The sequence below is a fragment of the Enoplosus armatus genome, chromosome 2 (genome assembly GCF_043641665.1).
Source record: "Enoplosus armatus isolate fEnoArm2 chromosome 2, fEnoArm2.hap1, whole genome shotgun sequence".
In the NCBI taxonomy this organism is placed as follows: domain Eukaryota; kingdom Metazoa; phylum Chordata; class Actinopteri; order Centrarchiformes; family Enoplosidae; genus Enoplosus; species Enoplosus armatus.
In genome coordinates this window covers 7,678,766-7,689,912 of record NC_092181.1, presented here as the reverse complement: position 1 = coordinate 7,689,912, position 11,147 = coordinate 7,678,766, and the positions used below count along the sequence as shown (strand labels likewise).

Genomic DNA, 11,147 nt, shown 5'->3' with positions numbered 1-11,147 from the left:
CACATTCTTAAGAATACTTTGCACCCAGCAAGTTGAAAGGTTGACTCCTTCCTTGTCATCAGGGAAAATAAGTAGATCCCCGACAGCAGCCGCACCGGGAGACGTTCTGCCTAAAAGGGTCTATTTTAACCCAAACTACGATCTTTTCCTAAACCTAACCAAGTAGCTTTTGTTTTTTTTCCCAGGATGATTTGTCTTTTCCTTGATAAGGTTAGGGAAACATTGTAGTTCGGGTTATAATGTCAAAGTGCTGGAGAATCAGAAATACTTTATTGATCCCCGGGGAGGGGGGGGGGGGGATTGTACAGTACCGGTGCTCCCATTCAAGAGTAGAAAGCAGCATAAATTTAGAAATACAAGATAAGAAATAGTAAATAAAGATATACACATTTACAATATTTAAGTGAAAAATAAAAGTAACAAATATATACAACAGCAATGTATATGTATATATGTATAAGATTTCCAGTCTGTGTGTCTGAGTTGAACACTTTCCACAGGCAGGAATGATTTCCTGTGGCGCCCTTCAGTGGGAAATCTCCCACTGAAGCTGCTCTTGTGTCCGACCAGTACGTCATGGACAGGATGTGAGACATTGTCCAAGATGACCCGCAGCTTGGACAGCATCCTCCTCTCCGCCACCACCGTCGGAGAGTCCAGCTGCACCCCCACAACGTCACCGGCCACCACAGACTCATAGAACATCCCAAAAAATGAGGAACGCTTCACGAATTTGTCATCCTTGCGCAGGGGCCATGCTAATCTTCTCTGTATCGTTCCAGTTTTAGTATATGTGCTACCGGAGTAACACGCGATCAACGTTGTGCCTGTGATAGAGTTGAGATAACGTATCCACATTCAATGCAAGTGCAACCTGGGTTTTCATTCTATTTTGCTGCTTTCATAAGAGCCTAAGATGTATACCAAAATAAAAGCACCATACATCAGCCGCTTTCATAAGAGCCAAGTGAGATGATTAGAAATAACCACGTTGATTTGTTATTTTCAGCTCATGAGCAATAAACTGCACGCAGTCCTATTAAAAGAGTAACTGCACCCAGGCAAATGATCCGACTTGGTCCGCAAACGAGTGGTGACGACACCCATCCTCTGCCGTGGCTCTGTGCAGCTGTGACGTAGTTGTGCACCGCTGTACGACATTACATCACAGCTGCCGGGTGTGGGTACAAGTACAACTGTGCCATATGTAACACCGTCTGTGCAATGATTGTTTTTTTTTACCCCCCCCCCACACTTCCTCATCCAAAGACACGCACCTAAGGAGAGGATCAGCGGGTCATCTGCGAGCTATGTGGACGACCAGTGTCACATTAAAACCCGGCAAAGTTCTAATCACATAGTGTGTGTTAGACAGCGGCAGATGAAATACGTCCCTGGTGTAATCTGGTGCTGGACTGGGACACTGCGGGGGGGGACAAAAAATAAAGAAGAGCGCCAATGTGAGACCAGCTCAAATTGGTTGAGTGAAGCGCGATATATCTGCTGGCCACAGTCTCTCAGTGTGCCCTCTTGTGTGTGTGTGTGTGTGTGAGTGTGTGTCTGGGCTTTTCCCTCGGTTTCAGTCCAGACTACATCTATCTCCTCGCCCTTGTATGGTCCATTTCTCCCCATCTCACTCTTTCCCTTCTTGGACTAAAGCAACAGTGTTAACATTGTTTTGCACTGGAAAGTTCTTTCCTGCACTTGGGGGAAAGTTCCCTTGTGGATCGGCAAAAAAGACAATAAGGACTTAAAGATTTCAAGTTGAAGTGGAATATTTGGCCTGTGAGGATGCTGCAGCATTTTCAAAAGAGGGTACGGCCACATTCGGGCACATATTTGTGGAAACCTGTGCAGGCGCCTGAGCTTCGAGCCCGTGGGTGGGTGTTTCCCTTCACCACTGCTGGAAGCTACTTAGCCTAGCTTGCCAATGTTAGCACAGTTTCCCACTACTTTCCGTTCATGTTATTTCAACATCTGTTGAATGCGTTTGTCCTACACCATAGCAATGTCTTGCTAGCATTAGCCATCTTTTTTTCATGGATCACTTTGGAGTTATTGGGAGACACATTTCACTTCTCCTGGTAGAGGCTAAATGCCCCCCATGACAAAAGATTATGTTAACTTCAAAGGCCAAAAAGAAAAGACTTTCACACGCAAATGCATACATGTGACGCGGCATGATTCAACTCCCAGAGTGCCCTCCCTTCCCTTTACAGTATTCTGTGTGTGTGTGTGTGGAGGTTGTGGAGAGGTTAGACAGGCAGATAGCGCGGCCACGCAGCGGCACCACACTGTGTGTGCCACGCTTGATCAACTCTCATTACAGCTGTGCTTGCACAGCGGGCTTATGAACATGACCACAGAGGCAGGATCTCACACACACACACACACACACACCGGCAGATGTAATAACCTGTGGCCTCATTTGCATACACTTTATTGAGAGTTGTCAGCCTTCTGCCCGACACCTCCTACCTCGCTGTCTTTACATGAGAATTGGCGTCAAGCTGCGATCGCTCATCAGAATCACAGGAAGTACCACAACGCGCAAACACAACACTCGTAGACAAGCAGCGAAGCAAAGGACAAACGAGGCACGGATAAATCCACCATCCACCGCCATGTTGGGAGGGAGAAGTAAAAGCGAAACACGTTGCTTTTCATGATTCCATGATGTGTTGATAGGAGACTTCTTTTCCGTCATGTTTCTTCGCATTCTTTTCAGATCTTCCACAAGCCAGGCATGCAAGCCTGCGCCGAGGATACATGCTCCACCGAGAGCAAGATGCAATCTCCACCCACGATTTTCATGGCTGATGTGGTTTAAAATGTCAATTTGCACCCGTTATCAAGATAAACACAGAGAGCACGCAGAGCATCGTCGAATAATTTAATTTCATGGTCTAATCCGTCTGGATTTCACGGACAACGTCGGATCCATATCCGAACGCATCTTGTCGCAGGCGACCTGCTCAGATCAGCCCACTGCTGTTGTTTGAATATTCTTAATTGATTTCATTGATTTCCTGATTGTCATTAAGCCCGTGCGAGCCGTGAAAATGGGTGACCTTAATTTTGAAGAGAAAAAAAAAAAATGTTGGATTAGAGAAAAGCACCGAGGTTGGACTCCAATTGCCAACAATCAATAGATGTAGAAAGTGATGGAAGCTCATTACTGGCGAGAGTTAAAGGTGGAAAAGAAAGCCTATGTTTGCTCTGTGACTGAGGACTTTGACAGCTCCTGCAAAAAAAAAAAAAAAAATCTAATCCTGAGGATGAGTTTAAAAATCTTCCTCCAAGTTTCTGGTTGAGCTTTTTTTGATGTGAGCATTAGCATTCAGGTGCTGGAGCTGCAATAATGTCAAAGGTCTCCGTCTGAACTGCATGACTAATTTAACAGAGGTGCGATTTCATTATAAGGGAGCGACGTGTCATAATACCTTCCAGTCCATTTGCTCAAAAGAGACATTGATCTACATTTTGATCTACTATGCTGGTGGCCCCAAGGACTTGATTCCTCAATCGCTCTGCGCTGATGAATCATCTACTTGTGTCATAGTTGACCCTGGACTCTATTAGAAGGCATCCGACCCCCGCACTGAACAGACGCAACCCTCCCTGAGCTTCTGAGGGAGACAGAAGATGAAAATCAAAACTGCACTCCTCCCTGGGGTGGGGGGTGTGGGGGGGGGGTCAGAGCGCTCTGAACACTGAGAGGCTGCAGTTAGCTGTCGTGTTGCTTCTCGTTTCAGGATTGAGATTTTCACTTTTGGAAAAAAGCCACAGGAGTTTCCCATGGCAATTAAGAGCATGTGGAAACACACATTTCACCGTCAGCACACACACACACATCCCCGACTCCCCAGCACTGTCACCCCTCCCCCCACCCCCCGCCACCATGTGCAGCATGAGGGACAAGAGACGAGACAGGAAGGGTAATGGAGGGACTGGTGAGGAGGGATTGCAGAGGGCAGGACGCAGATGGAAAAGGAGAGTGAGGGAGAGAGCTGTCAGTCAGGAATTGTGGGAGGTAGGCAAATAAAGAAATGAGGGGAGATTTACGGAAAGAGTCCTTCTGCTGCTGTTTTTTTTCCCCTGCAAGGTAGGGGGTTGTTCAGTCAGACGCTGAGCTAACAGCTAACAGCTCTATAAAGTAACACTGGCTGCTTTGGGCGCATAAACACAAGCGGTCCTGCGGTCAACTGTTGCGCAAAATGCCGCTCTTTCACCACTCGGGGGCAGCAGAACAAGCTGCAAACACAACACTGACATATAACCCCCCGCCCCCCCATCACGTTTTTTAAGGTGAATGTGTCGGCAAACAGTTCCGCCGTTCACAGACCAGGAGCAACACCTTCGCATTACGCGTAGACATTTGATTGATTTGTTATTCCGAAAACTGTTGATTAGTGCAGCTTTAATGAAGTCCGTTTGTATTTTTGTTTTTTTTGTTGCCATCAGGAACAGTGTTCAGGAATGTAAGATTGGTAAAGATTGATCCGTTGCCATCTGCAGTGATGAAGAGTCTTGGATTAGTTTAGTTTAGACGCACAACAGTTAAATTGCACATTAATAAAAGTGTCGTGACAAAAACTCGCTACCAAAGTAGACACACAGTTTAGAAGCTCGACCTTTGACCTCAGATCTGAGCGGGGGGGGCAGCGAGTCAGCATTATTCATCTTTGTTATATTCACCTCGTCCTCCTCTGGCCCTGGTGAGCTGACTGTGACGTGTCACCTATGGGGGAGATCCTTTGCCACACTGTGGCAAGTTGGGGGGGGGGGCATAGTTAGAGGTGATATTATGTCCATGTTTATGTATGCGAATCCCACCTCGCCTCGGAGCTCCCTCGGCATCAATGGAAACGAAGAAGAAGAAGGGGCGATGCTTTTCTTTCGCTGATAGAACAGGCGATACACTCCACGAGCACAGCTGATAGAGAGGGAATGAAGTCGGAGAAAACAATGAGTCACCATGAGGGGCACAAATCTTATCTCTTTCTAATTTCAGACAAAGGCGTATCGGAGGTGTGAAAATCAACAAAATGTGTGAGAAAAACCGGCACTCTCTCTTTTGATCTCCTCGCTATTTCACACCCCTCATCTCTAATTGCTGTTCTAATAAAGCCGTCTAGGCACACCATAAGCATCCGGTGCATTGCACATGCTAACGTCAGATTCGAGGGAACGTAAGCACTTGTCCGCTGGGGGGGGTCTCTGGAGCCGTGCCGAGGGAGCGCTGGGCAGGAGGCACACCGGGGAGGCCGGCCCCGGGGGTGAAGCGGGCCTGACATAAGCCCGGCTGGATCTGGTGCGTCAAATCTCCGCCGCACAGTAACGGAGACAGCGCCCCGGCCTGCGCGTGGCGTCCAGAGAGGAAGCACTCTGATAATGGAAGCGCCGGCTCTCGGATGCCGTTAATTTGCAGTGACAGTTTGGCTTTTGTCGGCGCACAGTGCTGCATAAGAGAGGTCGACCTTAATACTGCGCTCAGCCTCTTATTTTATGTGCTTGAAGAAAGGAGGGGAGGGAACTGTCTCTCTTTTACATACATTTGGTTAAACAGCAGCTGGCAGTCAGCCGTAATTATACACCTCAGCCTGTGCATTATTTATGCCACCTTTTAAAATCCATTAAAAGTCATTTGGTCTCCTCTAAAACCTGTCATTATCGATTGACTTTACTGTAATTGCTGCTTTAAGCCCTCAAAGATTTTCTGCCGGCTGATTAAGGATGTGGGCACGGCTGCGAGAGCGTGCAGCGAACATGCGCTAATCAAGGCGCCGTAAAACTTGCAAGCCCAAGTGGTATTTCACCTGGTGGTCAGCAGCTGAGGCAGGGGCCCGGATCCAGCCTCCGATCCCTCGGACTTACTGCGGTGCTCCTCCTCAGCTGATGATTTGAACACTTATAAGGCCGCGGTTTACCTCCGCTACGTTTGAATCGCATCAATCACTTGACTTGCTGAACTGCGACTAGGCAGCGTTTCCGAGCAGGAACCGTCTGATTTTTTTATCGGAACTCGTGAGCACGCTGGAGTCTGGACCAAGTGACGTCTGAGGACAGCTGCAGGTGATTGTAATAATAACAAACGTGAGACATAAGACCGCTTAATAGTGTCTGTGTATGCAGATAGAGTGATACATCCACATCATATCTTGTGCATTGTTGCACTCTCCTCTCCCTTTCTCAGGTGCACCTGGTTGGCCATTAGTGGGTGGCCCTGCCCCCCTATTTAAGGAAGCTCTCTCTCACTCTCAGATGAAGCAGCCTTCTGTCCAATTTAGTGTTTAGGTCCTTGCTTTGAGTTTATTTCTTTTCAGGTTGGAGGTCTGGTCGTCCAGTTTTCGCCGCTTTTGTTTGCTAGTTTAGTTTACCCTGTTTTGTAGTCCCCCCCCCCCCCCCCCCCCATCCTTTCTGTTATGTTTGGCCAGGCCTCCAGACTCCCATACTTCTGGTTACCAGGTTAACATGTGGCATGGCGGGTATGGCGTCCTCTCTATATGTCGCCGGTCACAAGGTTGAGCCAAATGTTTTGTTGTTGTAACATACATGCATTGCAATCAGGAAAAAGAGGCCTTTTTTTTCAATTCATTTTGGTAACTGACAAAAAGAACACATGAGAGCAGGTGTGTCAGTGTGCAATGCTCATGCCTGACATGGTCCTCCCTACAGCTACACTGCTAGCATTACTGACAAAAAAAAATCAATCCAATCCAATCAGGGCCGTAGCTACTGTTTTGTGTTTTTCTGTATTTTATGGGCTGTTGAAAGTTTAGCGATCCGTGTAACTTTCATTTTAGTTGGAAATCAGGTATGGCGATATTCTGCAAGAACAGTGACTACAACTTTTATTTTGAAATTTAGGCCATGTGCAGCATGTCATATCATATTTCATCATATTTTGATTGTGGGGTTTTTTTGTTGTGACATTTGTATTTTACAAAAATGTGGTTTTAGTAACTTTAAAGGTCTGAATATGATCAAGTGGTTTATTCATAACCTAAAGGTCTTTTTTTCCAACCAAACTAGGCAAAATGAATACATCATCCAAAATGTAGAATCAATTTTATTGAACAAGCCTGGCTACGGCCCTATACAACATTTTTACAGTCAAATATTGGATACTCTTACCTCTGCAGACCTCTAAAAATGTAACAAATGAAGCAATCTGTGAATGAAACATTCAACCCCTCAACATAGACACTGCTTTTATGTAAAGAGCCACGAGCCAAACACGTCGCTAAGCACAGCTGTCGAGCTGTCGACCCCCCCCCCCCCCTCACAGGCCTCATATGTATCACCTCAGAGCCGCTCGTATTAGCAAACTTTCAATGTCACCCTTCACCCTCGGCTTCCGTTCATCTCCCCGGTTTAGTTCAAACTGCTGCTGCTGCTCCGCGACTGCGACTCAAACTGTGCTTTGTTTCAGTCAGTAAACGCATCAGGTGAAGCGTAATTGGGCACCAGTTCAGAGATGACAGCATATGTAGCAGCCACCTGAACAGAGTCCAGGCCTGGCCTGGGCTGGGGCTGGTCCAATGGGAGGTCTGTACACCAGACTCCCATGGTACCAGCAGATGGCCGAAAGGCTGACCAAGTATGGCGATTCAATCTGCTGCTATTATCCAAGGTGGGCCAACTTCCTCCCGCCAGCAGGTCGCCTCTTTCATCATGCGCCCGCTCTCCAAAACTAATGTCTCCTGTGTGTGTCAGCTGTGATGTTGTATAGCTCTGCTGTGGGTGGAGAAATATGAGGATTTCTGAGTCATACTCACAATTTTGGGAATAGCACTTGATTGCAAATGAAAATGAAGCAAGCAAGTAAATCTTGAAATGATTGAGAGCGCCTGGGAGCCTAGCAACAAGGGCTAATTCCCTCCAAAGATTTCCATGTCTGTGTAGGGGAGGAGACGATGAATTTGAAATGTTGAAAGGAAATAAAAGCATGATTAAATCACACGTGCAATGGGGCTGTAGTGCGTCTGCACGACTGTGTGTTTGTGTGAGTGGCGTCCTCAGAGGTGGTGGTTAAATTGGACAAAAATAACAGAATAAACCTTTCAATTTCTTTCCACGGGCTCCAAAAATTGGGTTTGATGGTATTGCAAGGCACAGAGATGGAAATCAATATTTGGGTAAACACGTTCCACAAAGTCCCTCCTGTCACGCAAAGGCCAGAAAACGCGGGGGGGCCGTGGAGGTTAGCCTTCAACTGCATCACAGATTCCCACGGAAGGAGCCACGGGTGATGTGCGCAGCTCGACCGGGGGCGTCTTCAGAGGCCCGTTTTTGCCTCCGTAAGAGCCCGCAATGAGGGACCGTGCAGCCACACACCACTGCTTAATCTTCCATGGCGCAGTTTTCCATTTGAAGCCAGACAAATGATGGTAGGTGAGGAGAAGGAAAGGTCAGCCGATCCCCTGGCTCATTGGGTTGCCCGATTCTTCTGCCCAAGTTGCCCGCTGTGTCCCCCTCGTCTGATTTTTTATGATCTGAAGTGTCGTTTTGCCACATGTCAGGAGCCGCACACTGACAGCTGCTGATCACGAAGGTCACCGGCGGTTACAAACGCTAGAAGGAAGGCGCGCATGCACACAAGGCAGAAACACGTGTGCACCGAGAAAAAAAAAAACACACTGTAATTGTACCAGTCAAGTCAAATACAGCACCATGTGGACCGTCTCTCCCTCTCTCTGCTCGGTACAGTCCTTCCTGCTTAGTCGCCTCAGCCTCCACCTGCACACTTCAAGTTCAGTCCTCTCCGAGGGGGCTGAAGCACTTAACCACGAGAGCAATCTCCCGCCTTTTCTTTCTGCTGTTTTTCCCCACTCCTGTTTCTTCTCCATGTTCTGCTCGTTGCACAGCCCCTCACTCCCTTTTTTTTTTCTCTCTACTGCTTCATCTCGGACCTGTCGTTTTGCCAAATCTGCTGGCAAACTCAACGTTTTCTTTTTATAAATGACCCGTTCTCTATGCTGTCGCAGTTTGCAGTAGTGCTGTTTCAGAATGATCTTTAAGGAAGCAGGAGTGGCCTGCAAAGGCGACTCTTTTACTTTACATTAATCATAAACACGACAGCATTAGCGTGGAGGAAAACATGAAATAAAAATACTGAATGCATATTTGCATTTTGGGAATTTGACTTCACATGAAGGACTGGAATGTGCATTAGTGATTTAGCATTGGCGATTAGCATTAGCATTTAGCAGCGGTTAGCCTGTGCTGAGTTAGCTAGATTGGAGCGCTAGCCTTCTCGCATTACCCAGCCAAAAGATATAAGCAGGTAACAGGGCCAGCTGGGCTACCTAAGGCAGTAACAAAACTATTTATATTTATAATTTATAATATTATAGAGTTTTATTCATACAAGTGTGAACATATTTATTCAATAACTCTATGACTATATCAGTTGTCAGTCATATTCTAATAAATTAGATCCTTATTTTATGTCCTTGGCTGAACTTTACTATATTAGTTTTATATTACATGAACATTAAAATCATAATAAGAATTAAAAAAAAATAGGAATGCTCACCCGAACTTCATTCAAGAACACAAAACACAACTTTTCCTGCATCATGAAGAAAATCCATGAAGTCAGTCCTGTCACGCAGGATATTATGATGTAAAAATGGATGAATTCATTTCTGCGTAGTTAAAGAAACAGCTATATGAGTGCCTGAGTAAAACCGAAAATGTGGGAATTACAAACTCATGTCGTGATACAACCAGGGACATGTGATCAATAAGAAAATGCCGTTTGTATCAAATAAATTCATTAGGAGATCATTCTAACGTGTGCAAACGTGTCTGTGGCAGGGCCTGGCGTTGTAGGGGTGAAATGCGTATCAAAAAGTAATTTATTCAAGCACAAAAACATGCTGAGATGGCAGGATATGGGTTTCTCATAGTTAAACATGTCCTAAATATGCCGCAATTTTCAGATCCAAGAATAAGATCTTTTGTTTTTTTGAAGTGGAAATGTTACGTTTCTGGTAGAACGTCTGCATGCCGAGCCGGCAGCAGTGAGTCCCCGACTCCCTTTTATTACACATCACATCGTTAAAGGGACATTTCGCCCACAGTGATGTGGCAGTCCTTTAAGTGCCGGCGGTCTGTGTAGTCCATTAAAATTATAAACCCCATTGGTGCCATTTGTATCGACAGATAAATGATCATCACTGTCTCTTAAATGGAGCCTGTCTCGCAGGGGCCTGCATGCTCCTTTATGCCGGGTCTGTGTTCCATGTTGGCCTATTGACTTGTCTGGCACATGAATACACATGTGGCACTCCGTGTTTTGTTATAATGGGCATGTTTGTGCGGTCGCAGCAAGCAGGTAAAACACTACATTCAGCACACAGCAGCAATTTGCAGCATATTGCCGGCCATGTAAAAAATACAGAATACAGAAACGCCCAGTAATCAACGGCCCTCTTCTTCACGTTCTCCCTGTCTGTTCTGTTTCACATGCGCTTGCACTCTTTGGCAGTTTCATAAGCCTCAGTTAGTCATGTCCGTGTCTACATGCACCGGCATTTGCATGTGCGTCAACATCTGGACGAACCTGCTCCATTGTACGTGGGATGCCTCTGCCCCATGAACATCCATATGACTAAAGGCGTAGTCACGTCGGGGTGTCATGACAGGAGATGTGGGATTTGCTATTTAAGCCATTGAAGCCTGTTGAGACAACTTTGGTGACGTGAGCACAAGTGCAAGTAGCACGAAGCGAACTCACACTGCCAATGCCACCTTTTTATGTAGAGGGGGGCCTCATACGTTTGTATGTGGGCTCCTGGTGATATGATGTGCGTACTTGCAGTGTTCAACCATCCTTTCTTTTAGTTTAAACTTTTGGGAACAAGTCTCAGTGCACATTCTCTTGCGCTTCCTCCGGTGCCGGCATCAAACAACAGACCCTGACAAAACAGGGCAACAGTGAGACGCTGCTGCAGCTCGGTGACGGGCTCTTGGCTGGCGCCGACGGGCGGCAGGAGCACGAGGGCTGCCACTCGGCTCTACCTGTCAGCTCCCAGCAGCTCGGCGATGATCCCGAGCAGCGGCTCTGTTGCTCTTTCATTCAGTTGCCGTTGTGTGCGCACTCGGGTTCTGCTCCTTAAAGGCGACCTCTCCGAGAC

General features: G+C 46.7%; 1 non-coding gene across 1 annotated transcript; it reads right to left on the bottom strand.

Moving 5' to 3' along the window:
* Nucleotides 1–709: 709 nt before the first annotated feature.
* Nucleotides 710–811, bottom strand: LOC139281818 (U6 spliceosomal RNA). The gene has a single exon (XR_011596947.1). It is a non-coding gene; the product is annotated as a U6 spliceosomal RNA (small nuclear RNA).
* Between the last annotated feature and the right edge of the window lie 10,336 nt (nucleotides 812–11,147).